Source organism: Oncorhynchus masou, chromosome 12 (assembly GCF_036934945.1).
Source record: "Oncorhynchus masou masou isolate Uvic2021 chromosome 12, UVic_Omas_1.1, whole genome shotgun sequence".
In the NCBI taxonomy this organism is placed as follows: domain Eukaryota; kingdom Metazoa; phylum Chordata; class Actinopteri; order Salmoniformes; family Salmonidae; genus Oncorhynchus; species Oncorhynchus masou.
Window position 1 is genome coordinate 85,408,759 of NC_088223.1, and position 17,971 is coordinate 85,426,729.

The 17,971-nt window shown below is 46.0% G+C and overlaps 1 long non-coding RNA gene across 1 annotated transcript; it reads left to right on the forward strand.

The window, feature by feature from the left end:
- The first annotated feature begins 498 nt into the window (after positions 1-498).
- Positions 499-17,877, forward strand: LOC135550973 (uncharacterized). Its single transcript, XR_010457163.1, has 3 exons — positions 499-585; positions 14,514-14,652; positions 17,579-17,877. It is a non-coding gene; the product is annotated as an uncharacterized LOC135550973 (long non-coding RNA).
- Positions 17,878-17,971: the final 94 nt, after the last annotated feature.

Here is a 17,971-nt window from a genome sequence, read left to right on the forward strand (position 1 = left end):
AGGTTAGTAGTGAGCTTGTAAACAGGTTTGTTAGTGAGATTGTAAACAGGTTAGGAGTGAGACTGTAAACAGGTTAGGAGTGAGACTGTAAACAGGTTAGGAGTGAGATTGTAAACAGGTTTGATAGTGAGACTGTAAACAGGTTAGGAGTGAGATTGTAAACAGGTTTGATAGTGAGACTGTAAACAGGTTAGGAGTGAGGTCTCAGTCAGTGTGGCCAGGGTTTCTGGACAACAGACAACATAGAGAGAAGAGATGGAGGGATAAAGGGAGGAATAAGAGAGATGTAGACCGAGAGAAATGCAGCCTGTTGTGAAGGTCGACAGACATCTTTTGGGTTGTGCACTTACTGGGAGCGAGCACGTTTCCAGCATGCCTCCCTCTCCCACCAGCACAATGAGATCAGTCACAGTGGGATGCCAGCGCGCATGTGCACACACAAATCCTGCACTCACACGGCTTGCAACCTGACTAGGCAAGAAAAGCACTCAAACGGAGAGAGGAGGGAAGAAAACACAGCAACTCTTCAAGGGAGGAGAGAGAGAGATGGGTACGTTGCAGAGAGAGGGAAAGAGAAGAGAGGAGGTAAGGAAGGAGAGAGAGAGAGAGAGAGAGAGAGAGTGAAAAACGGATTTTGTGAAACCCACGGCTTTGTTTATGTTGCATTGCGATGCACTCCTGTATCATTTTTTGCTTGCGGACAGGCTTGTTCCTTTAATACAATGTGTCATGCATATAAACACAGTGAATTAATCAGCAGTAACACCACCCGCAGCCCAAACACATGTACCGAGCACAAATCCCAAGTGTCCTCTGTCACTGACTTGTCAAAGAGAATTAGCGTTTTCATCATTGTATGTTCCAACTCAGACATGCTGCTTCATGTGATGCCACAGGCTGGAGCAGTGTGTTTACTTTCACCTGATGCCCCTCTAACAACAACCTGACACACACTGTGTGTGTGTGTGTGTGTGTGTGTGTGTGTGTGTGTGTGTGTGTGTGTGTGTGTGTGTGTGTGTGTGTGTGTGTGTGTGTGTGTGTGTGTGTGTGTGTGTGTGTGTGTGTGTGTGTGTGTGTGTGTGTGTGTGTGTATTGGAAATGTAAAATCCATAAAGCCCTGAAGCTCATATATGCTTCAACCCATGTACAATGGGCAGGAACAGCAGGAGAAACAATGTCTATGGCAGAACACAATTCATCCCACCAATATAGCTACAATGCTCCCTCAGTCACTCGCTCCCTCCCTCCCTCACACACACACAGTACACGATGTCTTAGCGATAACACTGCGTGTTAAGGGTCATTGGAGAATGCAGCCAGACCTCCTCGTGGACACCCCGTCTGGAGCGAGAGATTGTTTATTTTTATTATTTTTTATTTAACTTTTCTATATTATCTACTTCACTTGCTTTGGCAATGTTAACATACGTTTCCCATGCCGAGAGAGAGAGAGGGAGAGACAGAGAGAGAGAGAGTGAGAGAGAGAGAGAGAGAGAGAGAGAGAGAGAGAGAGAGAGAGAGAGAGAGAGAGAGAGTGAGAGAGAGAGAGAGAGAGTGTGAGAGAGAGAGAGAGAGAGTGTGAGAGAGAGAGAGAGTGTGAGAGAGAGAGAGAGAGAGTGTGAGAGAGAGAGAGAGAGAGAGAGAGAGAGAGAGAGAGAGAGAGGTCACCCATGTCTCTAATCGGCCTGATGAAGGAGGGGGCCTCAGCTCTGCTACTGAGAGGACTTTATTCCCTGTGCGTTGACTTTGGGGCAGAAGTCTTTTCACTACCATCATCAGACTCTCATTAGTGTCAGCAGGGCAGGACCGAGCCGAGGAGAGGATGAGAGGGGGATAAGAGCAAAGGAAGGATGGAGGGATCCATGGAGCACTCATGTCAGCTAAAAGCAATCTGGAGCCTGCGAGAATCAGCTCTAAACATATGAAGTACAACAATATAAATAGACATGCTGGGGGTGTCCTTACTGGAGAGCTCAGTGACTTTCATAGGATGACACCTTTTCAAAAAATGAGTTTGTCACATTTCAGCCCTGCTAGAGCTGTCCCGGTCAACTGTAAGTGCTGTTAGAGTGAAGTGGAAACATCTAGGAGAAACAAAGGCTCAGCCGCGAAGTGGTAGGCCACACAAGTGTAAAGAATGGGACCGTCAAATGCTGAAGCACGTAGCGTGGAAAAAAACGCCTGTCCTCGGTTGCAATACTCACTACCGAAGCAACGGCAGCACAACGGCAGCACAAGGACTGTTAGTCGGGAGCTTCATGAAATGGGTTTCCACAGCCGAGCAGCCGCACACAAGCCTAAGATCACCATGCGCAATGCCAAGCGTCGGCTGGAGTCGTGTAAAGCTCACACCGCCACTGGACTCTGGAGCAGTGGAAACACGTTCTCTGGAGTGATGAATCACACTTCACCAACTGGCATTCAGATGGACGAATCTGGGTTTGGCGGATGCCAGAACGCTACCTGCCCCAATGCATAGTGCCAACTGTAAAGTTTGGTGGAGAGGAATAATGGTCTGGGGATGTTTTTCATGATTCAGGCTAGGCCCCTTAGTTCCAGTGAAGGGAATCTTAATGCTACAGCATACAATGACATTGTAGACAATTCTGTGCTTCAAACTTTGGGAAGGCCCTTTCCTGTTTCAGCATGACAATGCCCCTGTGCACTGTCCAGGTCCATACAGAAATGGTTAAATCAAATCAAATCAAATGTATTGGTCACATACACATAGTTAGCAGATATTAATGCGAGTGTAGCGAAATGCTTGTGCTTCTAGTTCCGACCATGCAGTAATATCTAACAAGTAATGCAACAATTTCACAACAACTACCTTATACACACAAGTGTAAAGGAATGAATAAGAATATGTACATATAAATATATGGAGGAGCGATGGTCGAACGGCATAGGCAAGATGCAGTAGATGGTATAGAGTACAGTATATACAGTGGGGCAAAAAAGTATTTAGTCAGCCACCAATTGAGCAAGTTCCCCCACTTAAAAATATGAGAGGCCTGTAATTGTCATCATAGGTACACTTCAACTATGACAGACAAAATGAGGGGAAAAAAATCCAGAAAATCATATTGTAGGATTTTTAATGAATCTCTATACTGACACTTAGCTTGTTTGATTGCCTTGCGGAGGGAATTTATTTTTATTTTTAATTTTGACCTTTATTTAACTAGGCAAGTCAGTTAAGAACAAATTCTTATTTTCAATGACGGCCTATGAACAGTGGGTTAACTGCCTTGTTCAGGGACAGAACGACAGAATTTGTATTTTTTACCTTGTCAGCTCAGGGATTCGATCTTGCAACCTTTCGGTTACTAGTCAAATGCTCTAACCACTGCACTTGCTAATAAACTCGCTCACCGAATCAGCGTATACATCAATGTTGTTGTTTGACGCTGTCCGGAACATATCCCAGTCCACGTGATCGAAGCAATCTTGAAGCATGGAATCAGATTTTTTGGACCAGCGTTGAAAAGATCTGAGCATGGGCGTATCCTGTTTTAGTTTCTGTCTGTAGGCTGGGAGCAACAAAATTGAGTCGTGGTCAGATTTGCCGAAAGGGAGGGCTTTGAATGAGTCACAGAACTTATAGTAACAATGATCCAGAATTATTCCAGCCCAGGTCGTGCATTCGATATGCTGATAAAATTTAGGGAGCCTTGTGGTTTATCGAGATCAGTGTGAAAGAACTTGACTAGCCTGCACAGAGCCCTGATCTCAACCCCATCAAACACCTTTGGGATGAATTGGAATGCCGACTGTGAGCCAGGCCTAATCTCCCAACATCAGTGCCCGACCTCACTAATGCTCTTGTGGCTGAATAGAAGCAAGTCCCAGCAGCATTGTTCCAACATCTAGTGAAAAGCCCTCCCAGTAGAGTGGAGGCTGTTATAGCTGCAAAAGGGGACCAACTCCATATTAATAACCATGATTTTGGAATAAGATGTTCGACGAGCAGATGTCCATGGAAATGTATTTTTTATTTTTTTATTTAACCTTTATTTAACAAGGCAAGTCAGTTAACTTCTTGCGTCGAGCAATCCCGGATCCGGGATCCTATTTATAGCCTCAAGCTCATTAGTATAACGCAACGTTAATGAAAAGCGCAAATGAAATGAAATAAATATATTTGCTCTCAAGCTTAGACTTTTGTTAACAACACTGTCATCTCAGATTTTCAAAATATGCTTTTCAACCATAGCTAAACAAGCATTTGTGTAAGAGTATTGATAGCTAGCATAGCTATAAGCCTAGAATTCAGCCAGCAACATTTTCACAAAAACAAGAAAATAAATAAAATAATTTACCTTTGAAGAACTTCAATGAGGAGACTCTCAGTTAGATAGCAAATGTTCAGTTTTTCAAAAAATATTACTTGTGTAGGACAAATCACTCCGTTTTGTTCACGTTTGTCTATGAAAAAAACCTGTATCCAGTTATAGCCTCAAGCTCATTAGCATAACGTAACGTTAACTATTTATGAAAATCGCAAATGAAATGAAATGAACGTGCTAGCTCTCAAGCTTAGCCTTTTCTTAACAACACTGTCATCTCAGATTTTCAAAATATGCTTTTGAACCATAGCAAAGCAAGCATTTGTGTAAGAGTATTGATAGCTAGTGTAGCATTTAGCGTAGCATTTAGCGGGCAACATTTGCACAAAAACCAGAAAAGGATTCAAATAAAATCATTTACCTTTGAAGAACTTCGGATGTTTTCAATGAGGAGACTCTCAGTTACATAGCAAATGTTCAGTTTTTCCTGAAAGATTCTTTGTGTAGGAGAAATCGCTACGTTTTGTACATCACGTTTGGGTACCAAAAAAAAACGAACATTCAGTCATCAAAACGGCGAACTGTTTTCCAAATTAACTCCATAATATCGACTGAAACCCGGCAAACGCTGTTTAGAATCAATCCTCAAGGTGTTTTTCACATATCTCTTCATTGATATATCGTTCGTGGATGTCTACTTTCTCCTCTGAATCGCTTGAAAAAAGACGTGCAGCCGAAGATGACGCACCAATTTCGACGGAGGACACCGGGCGGACACCTGGCAAATGTAGTCTCTTATGGTCAATCTTCCAATGATATGCCTACAAATACGTCACAATGCTGCAGACACCTTGGGGAAACGATAGATAGGGCAGGCTCATTCCTGTCGCATTCACAGCCATATAAGGAGACAATGAAAAACAGAGCCTCAAAAATCCTGCTCATTTCCTGTTTGAAGTTTCATCTTGGTTTCGCCTGTTGCATCAGTTCTGGGGCACTCACAGACAATATCTTTGCAGTTATGGAAACGTCAGAGTGTTTTCTTTCCAAAGCTGTCAATTATATGCATAGTCGAGCATCTTTTTGTGACAAAATATTGCGCTTAAAACGGGCACGTTTTTTTTATCCAATAATGAAATAGCGCCCCCATAGATGTAAGAACAAATTCTTATTTACACTGACGGCCTACACCGGCCAAACCCAGACGACGCTGGGGCCAATTGTGCGCCCCCCTATGGGACTCGCAACCACGGCCGGTTGTGATACAGCCTAAATTGGTAGTGAGGTCTCAAGCACACAGATGCAGTGCCTTAGACCGCTGCACCACTCAGGTGCCCTATGTAAGCTGCATAGAACATGAAACATGTTTGATCATGTTCCCATGATTCCACATTTCTCCAAGTTTCTATATGTTGCTACAAATGCAGCTATTATGCAGTCATTGGCCTATCATTCAACCAGTTAGGTGCTGATTTTCTAAAACGTATCTCAGAAAACTCTGGTTTGATTGAATAGGGACCTTAGTTCAGATTAGGTAAGTGGGAGCAGGGACTACGAGAGTGTTTCAAAGAACCAGAAGTTAATTTGTAATAAGAGAGAGGGTGGGAGAGAGAGTCCAAAAGGTAGCAGCGATTTCACTGAAATTCACACAAGCTGACAGCTGAACACCTTGGTGCCCTCTCTCTCTCTGTCTGTCTGTCGTCAACAACATTTCTCCTAAATTTCTTACACCCTTTACCTGCCAACACTTTGGGTTGGTGCTACTTTTGTGTCGGTGTTATGGCCTTATTTAGTTCTGGATCTAAAGCCCTCCAGTATCAAGTCAATGGAAGGTTGAATAGAGGGTATCCATAATAACTGCACCCTCCTTCACTACCTTCTATATGTACCATCTGAACTACACTCCTGCTCTGACCATTCATCAAAGTGGCAACCAATAAATCAACAGTATCATAACATGTCAATGTTCCTTATGACTGATTATTTGTGAATTCCCCAAACCCCGAGGTCTCCTTTCATTGGCTGTTGGCACGGCAACAGGATGAGGGCAAGATGATCGTCAGGTAAAGCAGCTTTTGTGTCTGAAAGACACCATGGTGACTTCATGGTGACCTCTGCTCACGACCCACTCCTCATCGCTCCACTACTCTTAATAATGCCAACTAGGCAGGCAGCTGCTTAGAGGCCACAATAATGCCAGCCAGGCAGCCAGCTGCTTAGAGGCCACAATAATGCCAGCCAGGCAGCCAACTGCTTAGAGGCCACAATAATGCCAGCCAGGCAGCCAACTGCTCAGAGGCCACAATAATGCCAGCCAGGCAGCCAACTGCTTAGAGGCCACAATAATGCCAGCCAGGCAGCCAACTGCTTAGAGGCCACGATAATGCCAGCCAGGCAGCCAGCTGCTTAGGGGCCACAATAATATCAGCCAGGCATCCAGCTGCTTAGGGGCCACAATAATGCCGACCAGGCAGGCAGCTGCTTAAAGGACACAATAATATCAGCCAGGCATCCAGCTGCTTAGGGGCCACAATAATGCCGACCAGGCAGGCAGCTGCTTAGAGGCCACAATAATGCCAGCCAGGCAGCCAGCTGCTTAGAGGCCACAATAATGCCAACCAGGCAGGCAGCTGCTTAGAGGCCACAATAATACCAGCCAGGTAGCCAGCTGCTTAGAGGCCACAATAATATCAGCCAGGCAGCCAGCTGCTTAGAGGCCACAATAATATCAGCCAGGCAGCCAGCTGCTTAGAGGCCACGATAATATCAGCCAGGCAACCAGCTGCTTAAAGGCCACAATAATGCCAGCCAGGCGGCCAGCTGCTTAGGGGCCACAATAATATCAGCCAGGCATCCAGCTGCTTAGAGGCCACAATAATATCAGCCAGGCAGCCAGCTGCTTAGAGGCCACAATAATGCCGACCAGGCAGGCAGCTGCTTAGGGGCCACAATAATATCAGCCAGGCATCCAGCTGCTTAGAGGCCACAATAATATCAGCCAGCAGCCACAATAATGCCGGCCAGGCAGGGGCCACAATCAAGGCAGGCAGCTGCTTAGAGGCCACAATAATGCCAGCCAGGCAGCCAGCTGCTTAGAGGCCACAATAATGCCAACCAGGCAGGCAGCTGCTTAGAGGCCACAATAATACCAGCCAGGTAGCCAGCTGCTTAGAGGCCACAATAATATCAGCCAGGCAGCCAGCTGCTTAGAGGCCACGATAATATCAGCCAGGCAACCAGCTGCTTAAAGGCCACAATAATGCCAGCCAGGCGGCCAGCTGCTTAGGGGCCACAATAATATCAGCCAGGCAACCAGCTGCTTAAAGGCCACAATAATATCAGCCAGGCAGCCAGCTGCTTAGAGGCCACAATAATATCAGCCAGGCATCCAGCTGCTTAGGGGCCACAATAATTCCGACCAGGCAGGCAGCTGCTTAGAGGCCACAATAATGCCAGCCAGGCAGCCAGCTGCTTAGAGGCCACAATAATGCCAACCAGGCAGGCAGCTGCTTAGAGGCCACAATAATACCAGCCAGGTAGCCAGCTGCTTAGAGGCCAAGATAATATCAGCCAGGCAACCAGCTGCTTAAAGGCCACAATAATATCAGCCAGGCAACCAGCTGCTTAAAGGCCACAATAATGCCAGCCAGGTGGCCAGCTGCTTAGGGGCCACAATAATATCAGCCAGGCATCCAGCTGCTTAGGGGCCACAATAATGCCGACCAGGCAGGCAGCTGCTTAAAGGCCACAATAATATCAGCCAGGCATCCAGCTGCTTAGGGGCCACAATAATGCCGACCAGGCAGGCAGCTGCTTAGAGGCCACAATAATGCCAGCCAGGCAGCCAGCTGCTTAGAGGCCACAATAATATCAGCCAGGCAGCCAACTGCTTAGAGGCCACGATAATGCCAGCCAGGCAGCCAGCTGCTTAGAGGCCACAATAATATCAGCCAGGCAGCCAACTGTTTATGGGCCACGATAATGCCAGCCAGGCAGCCAGCTGCTTAGAGGCCACAATAATATCAGCCAGGCAGCCAACTGCTTAGAGGCCACAATAATGCCAGCCAGGCAGCCAGCTGCTTAGAGGCCACAATAATGCCAGCCAGGTAGCCAGCTGCTTAGAGTCCACAATAATACCAGCCAGGCATCCAGCTGCTTAGAGACCACAATAAGTAGGAGGCACTCTTTCCTCTGGTCTAAAAAAAATATCCCAATGCCCCAGGGCAGTGATTGGGGACACTGCCCTGTGTAGGATGCTGTCTTTCGGATGGGACGTTAAACGGGTGACCTGACTCTCTGAGGTCATTAAAGAGCCCATGGCACTTAACATAGGGGTGTTAACCCTGGCTAAATTCCCAATCTTGCCCTCAAACCATCATGGTCACCTAATAATCCCCAGTTTACAATTGGCTCATTCATCCCCCTCCTCTCCCCTGTAACTATTCCCCAGGTCGTTGCTGCAAATGAGAACGTGTTCTCAGTCAACTTACCTGGTAAAATAACAAATAAATAAATAAAAAATGCCAGCCAGGCAGCTACTTAGGGGCCACAATAATGCCAGCCAGGCAGCCAGCTGCTTCGAGGCCACAATGACTGTGTCGAAAAGTGCCATCTGAAAGCTCGGCCTGCACTTCCATCCCGCCGTGCTCTGGGACGTGGGACAAACAGAAGCTGTGTCCCAAATGGCACCCTATTATTTCATATAGTGCACTCCTATGGGCCCTGGTCAAAAGTAGTGAACTGCAAGGGGTGTAGGATGCCATTTGGGATGCATCAAGAGTGGGGAACACTCTGCAGCAGAACAGAGCACCCTCTCTAAAGACTAGTCCATTTCCCAGAGCCACTGCCTGCCTGGGGATTACAGTGTAAGGTTCTGCCAGTCATCTTCTCCATACTGGACAGCCATAAGGATCATTAGAGGTAGTAATAGCAGTGGTTTTATGATGACAGATACTGATGTCATGTTTAATGGAGATTTCAGGGGCAGTGAGCAGTAACATAGCTTGGGTCGACCCGATCTAGAAAACGATAAAAGGTAGCCAATTAAAATGTTAACAAGGGAAATTAGGCCTATTAACAGAGTTCGGAGTGGCATTTGAGTGTATGACAAGGTGGATAAAACCTCTTTGGGCTGACATTCCGTTAACGGGATGATATTACAACAGCCAGTGAAAGTGCAGGGCGCCAAATTCAAAACATTAAAAATCTCATAATTAAAATTCCTCAAACATACGTGTATCTCATACCATTTTAAATGTAATCTTGTTGTTAATCCCACGACAGTGTCCTATTCAAATATGCTTTACAGCAAAAGCACCACAAACGATTATGTTAGGTCACCACCAAACGACAATAAACACAGCCATTTTTTCCAGCCAAAGATAGCAGTCGCAAAAAGCACAAATAGAGATCAAATGAATCACTAACCTTTGATGATCTTCATCAGATGACACTCATAGGACTTAATGTTACACAATACATGTATGTTTAGTTTGATAAAGTTCATATTTATATCAAAATGAGTTTACATTGGCGCGTTACATTCACACATCATTCAACAGAAATACACATCATAAATGTAGATGATAATACAAGTTATACACATGGAATTATAGATATTCCTCTCCTTAATGCAACCGCTGTGTCTGATTTCAAAAAAACTTTACGGAATAGGCAAACCATGCAATAATCTGAGACGGCGCTCAGAAAAATTGTCGCCATGTTGGCGTCAACATAAACAAACAAATTACATGATGAATATTCCCTTACCTTTGATGATCTTCATCAGAAAGCACTCCCAGGAATCCTAGGTCCACAATAAATGTTTGTTTTGTTCGATAAAGTCTGTTATTTATGTCCAAATACCTCCTTTTGTTAGCGTGTTTGGTATACATATCCAAACGCTCATTCTGGTCAGCGTTACGTCATTACGTCGGACAAAAACTTTAAAAAGTTATATTACAGGTCGAAGAAACATCAATCATTAGGATGTTTTTACATATAGCTTCAATAAAGTTCCAACCGGAGTATTCCTTTGTGTCTTGATGAGCAATGGAACGCAAGTGGATACCATGAGGAATGCACATGATCAGAAAATGGCTGACTGCCAGACACCATTCTGCTCGCATTCAGTCCCACAATACAGTAGAAGTCTCATTCAAATTTCTATAGACGGTTGACATCTAGTGGAAGCCCTAGGAAGTGCAACATCATTTCAATGGGAAATGTGGTGAATACATACCAAATTCAGATTTCTCACTTCCTGTTTTGATTTCTCCTCAGGATTTTGCCTACCATATGAGTTCTGTTATACTCACAGACATCATTCAAACAGTTTTAGAAACTTGCGAGTGTTTTCTATCCAATACTAATAATATAATGCATATATTAGCAACTGAGGAGCAGGCTGTTTACTTTGTGCAACTTATTCATCCAAGCTATTCAGTACTGCCCCCCAGCCATAGGGAATGTTCCAAAAATAAACAAGTTATTTATTTCTGTAGGAAACAGACCATTTTCAATCTTTCTGACATTTATACTGTATAAAGTACAATTCCAGGCCTGCCATCTGTCGTATTCATGGAGAATATGTTGCATGATATCCCCATCTCTACGTCATTGTATATTTCCATGGGGTTCTATTAAGCGGAGAGAAGTGTTTTACGGTCTAATTAGCCGGGAGAGCTAGCTGCTTTATGCTGTCGCAGCCAAAGCGTGTGTGTCTGTGTTTGGCTCCGACTTGACATGCGAGCCACACTCCCGCTGTGGAAATCAGCGCATGATTTGCTATCATAACCTACAATGAACCAGCATCGTACATCTGAATAGGGCATCACAAGCTGTAACTGGAGGGTCTCCAGAAGAGAGGGAAGGAACAGAGAGCTGTCCCCTGGTGAGGTCATCATCTCTCTGTGTGAACTCAGGCACACACGCATTGCCTTAGTTGCTGAAAGGGACAGGACTTTGCAGGGACGTCATACACCCCAAACACCTGAGGGGGCACAGACTATGTGAGGATGGCTGGGGGGTTGTCCCTGGAGGGAAGCTAGACCACCCCATCCTTAAGTTGAATTTTAAAAAATGTATCAAACACCCGAAACCGCATTTTCCTGAAATCTAGAGCCATAATAATTATGTTTAATTCTATGTAAAAAAATATGTAAATGTTTCTGCATATCTAAGCATACCTCTTAAGGAATTAGTCTTGAGTCTATACACTTGGTATTAAAATGAGTCTGTTATCCATCCACTGTGTCTGCATTGAGACAAGATTTCCTAGTCCCTTTTTTTAGGCTAATTTTCATAGCTATTCTTTTAAAATAAAATGTATTGATTTATTGTAAGACACATATTGATGCAATCAGTCAGTGGTGCCACCTGTCAATGATTTACAGGGAGGGATAAAGGGAAGGGAAAGGGGGGAACCTAGTCAGTGGTGCCACCTGTCAATGATTTACAGGGAGGAATAAAGGGAAGGGAAAGGGGGAAACCTAGTCAGTGGTGGCCCCTGTCAATGATTTACAGGGAGGAATAAAGGGAAGGGAAAGGGGGGAACCTAGTCAGTGGTGCCACCTGTCAATGATTTACAGGGAGGAATAAAGGGAAGGGAAAGGGGGGAACCTAGTCAGTGGTGCCACCTGTCAATGATTTACAGGGAGGAATAAAGGGAAGGGAAAGGGGGGAACCTAGTCAGTGGTGCCACCTGTCAATGATTTACAGGGAGGAATAAAGGGAAGGGAAGGGGGGAACCTAGTCAGTGGTGCCACCTGTCAATGATTTACAGGGAGGAATAAAGGGAAGGGAAAGGGGGGAACCTAGTCAGTGGTGCCACCTGTCAATGATTTACAGGGAGGAATAAAGGGAAGGGAAAGGGGGGAACCTAGTCAGTGGTGCCACCTGTCAATGATTTACAGGGAGGAATAAAGGGAAGGGAAAGGGGGGAACCTAGTCAGTGGTGCCACCTGTCAATGATTTACAGGGAGGAATAAAGGGGGAAGGGGGAAAAGTGGTGGAATTTACAGGGAGGAATAAAGGGAAGGGAAGGGGGAACCTAGTCAGTGGTGCCACCTGTCAATGATTTACAGGGAGGAATAAAGGGAAGGGAAAGGGGGAACCTAGTCAGTGGTGCCACCTGTCAATGATTTACAGGGAGGAATAAAGGGAGGAAGGGAAAGGGGGAACCTAGTCAGTGGTGTCACCTGTCAATGATTTACAGGGAGGAATAAAGGGAAGGGAAAGGGGGAACCTGTCTACAGGGAGTCAGTGGTGCCACCTGTCAATGATTTACATGGGAGGAATAAAGGGAAGGGAAGGGGGAAGTCAGGTGCCACCTGTCAATGATTTACCTAGTCAGTGGTGCCACCTGTCAATGATTTACAGGGAGGAATAAAGGGAAGGGAAAGGAAGGGGGAACCTAGTCAGTGGTGCCACCTGTCAATGATTTACAGGGAGGAATAAAGGGAAGGGAAAGGGGGGAACCTAGTCAGTGGTGCCACCTGTCAATGATTTACAGGGAGGAATAAAGGGAAGGGAAAGGGGGAACCTAGTCAGTGGTGTCAGGAATGAAAGGGAGGAAGGGAAAGGGGGAACCTAGTCAGTGGTGCCACCTGTCAATGATTTACAGGGAGGAATAAAGGGAAGGGAAAGGGGGGAACCTAGTCAGTGGTGCCACCTGTCAATGATTTACAGGGAGGAATAAAGGGAAGGGAAAGGGGGGAACCTAGTCAGTTGTGCCACCTGTCAATGATTTACAGGGAGGAATAAAGGGAAGGGAAAGGGGGGAACCTAGTCAGTTGTGCCACCTGTCAATGATTTACAGGGAGGAATAAAGGGAAGGGAAAGGGGGAACCTAGTCAGTTGTGCCACCTGTCAATGATTTACAGGGAGGAATAAAGGGAAGGAAGGGGGGAACCTAGTCAGTTGTGCCACCTGTCAATGATTTACAGGGAGGAATAAAGGGAAGGGAAAGGGGGGAACCTAGTCAGTGGTGCCACCTGTCAATGATTTACAGGGAGGAATAAAGGGAAGGGAAAGGGGGGAACCTAGTCAGTGGTGCCACCTGTCAATGATTTACAGGGAGGAATAAAGGGAAGGGAAAGGGGGGAACCTAGTCAGTGGTGCCACCTGTCAATGATTTACAGGGAGGAATAAAGGGAAGGGAAAGGGGGGAACCTAGTCAGTGGTGCCACCTGTCAATGATTTACAGGGGGGAATAAAGGGAAGGGAAAGGGGGGAACCTAGTCAGTTGTGCAACTGAATACCTTCAACTGAAGGTATTTTCCGCATTTAACCTCTGAATCAGAGAGGTGCCGGGGGCTTCCTAAATCAACATCCACGTCTTCAGCGCAGTCTTCAGCGCAGGGAACAGTGGGTTAACTGCCTTGCACAGGGGCAGAACAACAGATTTTTACCTTGTCAGCTTGGGGATTTGATCCAGCAAGCTTTCTGTTACTGGCCCAACACAATAATGATAATTTAAATGATTTGTCTACACTTGTAAGATATCCAAACACAATGCATGTCTGACTACCTCCAGAGGTGGTCAGGAAGATCTGATCGGGATCAGATCACAATGTGTCTTTAATTGTCTACACCTGTCTACAATGTGAATGTGGACAACATCAGGACAAAGGATGCAAGTTAGAGCCAGGTATAAATGGGGCTAGTATCTAATCCTTGCTTTTCTAAAGTCTTCCAACCTTGCCATCAGGCATGCCAGCAAAGATAGTTAGACAAGTTAGCAACACTAACTTGATTGATAGCTTGAAATGGCCTATTGGTATCTAGTTATGAGGTTGGGAGATTGGGAACCTATCTGGTCTAGTTAAAACCAATCTCATAAAATTGCTAGATTGGCTAGTGTTATTACAGAGAAACGGCAACAAAAAAATTAAAATACAAAAATAGATTTTTTAAAACAGGACAAATCTGAGGGGGCACGTGTCCCTGTGCATCCTATTGGCATGACGCCTCTGGGACCTTGCCAGTCTGTCACCCCAGAGCGTATGTGTTTCTCTCTCTCTCTGTGTGTGTGCACGCGTATGTTTTTTGCGAGTGTGATATGCTTGTGTGTGTGTGATGGCAAAGGGGGCTGTTTATTGAGGACAGCGCTCCCCTGATGAGGTAGAGGAAGTGATGTGGAACGAGGGACAGCTAAATGTAGATGGAGGTGTAAGAAAAGTGAACAAACAGCAAAAGCCAACGTCATGCGTTTAACCTTTGCAGGAGATACACGGAGTAGCACGCCAAGGATCTGCAGGATGTGGTGTGTAATGGTCCAGTGCTAGAGGACCAAGAGGAAGGAGGTGCAGGATTAGAATTCTGCTCAGCAAGGGGACGGTTATTGATTGCAGGTTGGCCAGAGGTATAATGACATTATAGAGTGTGGTATGTCTGACTCAGCTCTGTCCATCCTTCACACTCTGCCCAGGCTGTTTTATATCCTCACCAATCTCCATCCTTCACACTCTGCCCAGGCTGTTTTATATCCTCACCAATCTCCATCCTTCACACTCTGCCCAGGCTGTTTTATATCCTCACCAATCTCCATCCTTCACACTCTGCCCAGGCTGTTTTATATCCTCAGCAATCTCCATCCTTCACACTCTGCCCAGGCTGTTTTATATCCTCAGCAATCTCCATCCTTCACACTCTGCCCAGGCTGTTTTATATCCTCACCAATCTCCATCCTTCACACTCTGCCCAGGCTGTTTTATATCCTCAGCAATCTCCATCCTTCACACTCTGCCCAGGCTGTTTTATATCCTCACCAATCTCCATCCTTCACACTCAGCCCAGGCTGTTTTATATCCTCACCAATCTCCATCCTTCACACTCTGCCCAGGCTGTTTTATATCCTCAGCAATCTCCATCCTTCACACTCTGCCCAGGCTGTTTTATATCCTCAGCAATCTCCATCCTTCACACTCTGCCCAGGCTGTTTTATATCCTCACCAATCTCCATCCTTCACACTCAGCCCAGGGCGTTTTATATCCTCAGCAATCTCCATCCTTCACACTCTGCCCAGGCTGTTTTATATCCTCACCAATCTCCATCCTTCACACTCAGCCCAGGCTGTTTTATATCCTCACCAATCTCCATCCTTCACACTCTGCCCAGGCTGTTTTATATCCTCAGCAATCTCCATCCTTCACACTCTGCCCAGGCTGTTTTATATCCTCACCAATCTCCATCCTTCACACTCTGCCCAGGCTGTTTTATATCCTCACCAATCTCCATCCTTCACACTCTGCCCAGGTTTTATTTCACACTGTCCATCCTTCACACTCAGCCCAGGGCGTTTTATATCCTCAGCAATCTCCATCCTTCACACTCTGCCCAGGGCGTTTTATATCCTCACCAATCTCCATCCTTCACACTCAGCCCAGGGCGTTTTCTTTCCTCACCAATCTCCATCCTTCACACTCAGCCCAGGGCGTTTTATATCCTCACCAATCTCCATCCTTCACACTCAGCCCAGGGCGTTTTCTTTCCGCACCAATCTCCATCCTTCACACTCTGCCCAGGGCGTTTTCTTTCCTCACCAATCTCCATCCCTCACACTCAGCCCAGGGCATTTTATATACTCACACTGTCCATCCTTCACACTCTGCCCAGGGCGTTTTCTTTCCTCACCAATCTCCATCCCTCACACTCAGCCCAGGGCATTTTATATACTCACACTGTCCATCCTTCACACTCAGCCCAGGGCGTTTTATATCCTCAGCAATCTCCATCCTTCACACTCTGCCCAGGGCGTTTTCTTTCCTCACCAATCTCCATCCTTCACACTCTGCCCAGGGCGTTTTCTTTCCTCACCAATCTCCATCCCTCACACTCTGCCCAGGGCATTTTATATACTCACACTGTCCATCCTTCACACTCAGCCCAGAGCGTTTTATATACTCACACTGTCCATCCTTCACACTCAGCCCAGGGCGTTTTATATACTCACACTGTCCATCCTTCACACTCTGCCCAGGGCTGTCCATTTCAGCCCAGGGCATTTTATATACTCCCACTGTCCATCCTTCACACTCAGCCCAGGGCGTTTTATATACTCCCACTGTCCATCCTTCACACTCAGCCCAGGGCGTTTTATATACTCACACTGTCCATCCTTCACACTCTGCCCAGGGTGTTTTATATACTCCCACTGTCCATCCTTCACACTCAGCCCAGGGCGTTTTATATACTCCCACTGTCCATCCTTCACACTCAGCCCAGGGTGTTTTATATACTCCCACTGTCCATCCTTCACACTCAGCCCAGGGCATTTTATATACTCCCACTGTCCATCCTTCACACTCAGCCCAGGGCGTTTTATATACTCCCACTGTCCATCCTTCACACTCAGCCCAGGGCGTTTTATATACTCCCACTGTCCATCCTTCACACTCAGCCCAGGGCATTTTATATACTCCCACTGTCCATCCTTCACACTCAGCCCAGGGTGTTTTATATACTCCCACTGTCCATCCTTCACACTCAGCCCAGGGCGTTTTATTACTCCCACTGTCCATCCTTCACACTCAGCCCAGGGCATTTTATATACTCCCACTGTCCATCCTTCAGGGCACTCAGTCCATCCTTCACACTCCCAGGGCATTTTATATACATCCCCACTGTCCATCCTTCACACTCAGCCCAGAGCGTTTTATATACTCACACTGTCCATCCTTCACACTCAGCCCAGGGCGTTTTATATACTCACACTGTCCATCCTTCACACTCTGCCCAGGGCGTTTTATATACTCCCACTGTCCATCCTTCACACTCAGCCCAGGGCATTTTATATACTCCCACTGTCCATCCTTCACACTCAGCCCAGGGCGTTTTATATACTCCCACTGTCCATCCTTCACACTCAGCCCAGGGTGTTTTATATACTCCCACTGTCCATCCTTCACACTCTGCCCAGGGTGTTTTATATACTCCCACTGTCCATCCTTCACACTCAGCCCAGGGCGTTTTATATACTCCCACTGTCCATCCTTCACACTCTGCCCAGGGTGTTTTATATACTCCCACTGTCCATCCTTCACACTCTGCCCAGGGCGTTTTCAAGCCTTACCAACTTATATGTAATGTTTTCCAGGGGAGCCATCATCCACACCCTCCCCACCTACCACCATTCATTACCATCTCACCCATCAGCCATCCTTCACTATCACCAGCCACCCACAGCCAGTCTGTTTCCTGCATGTATCCTCTCTGTCTGACCCTCTACCCACAGCCCAGAGAGCTGACTGACTGAAGCCCCCTTCCCCATCTCTCCTGTCTACCACAGGGCCCTACTTGGGTCTATTGATCCTGAGAGGAGGATTGAGGGCTGCCAGGAACAACACACTTTCTCACAGTAACGGGAGTCAAAGGCAGGTTCCGCCTGTCCATTTCCATTTCAAACAGCCCCCATGCATTCTGAATTACGAGAGGGCTAGAAAGAAGACAAAGACAGCGTTTAAGGGACAATTGACCTTTGTGAAAAATAATGGGATGCAGTTTGAGGAGAGAGAGAATATCTTTTAAAATATCAAACTATATTTTCCTGAGGATATCATTGGTTAAATGATTGCACTGATTAAATGACTGGGTCAAATGATTGCAGATTTCTTTCAATATCACAGTAACATGAAGTACCACCACACACTGTATTGCTTTTCAAGGTTGCTTTATTTTCATA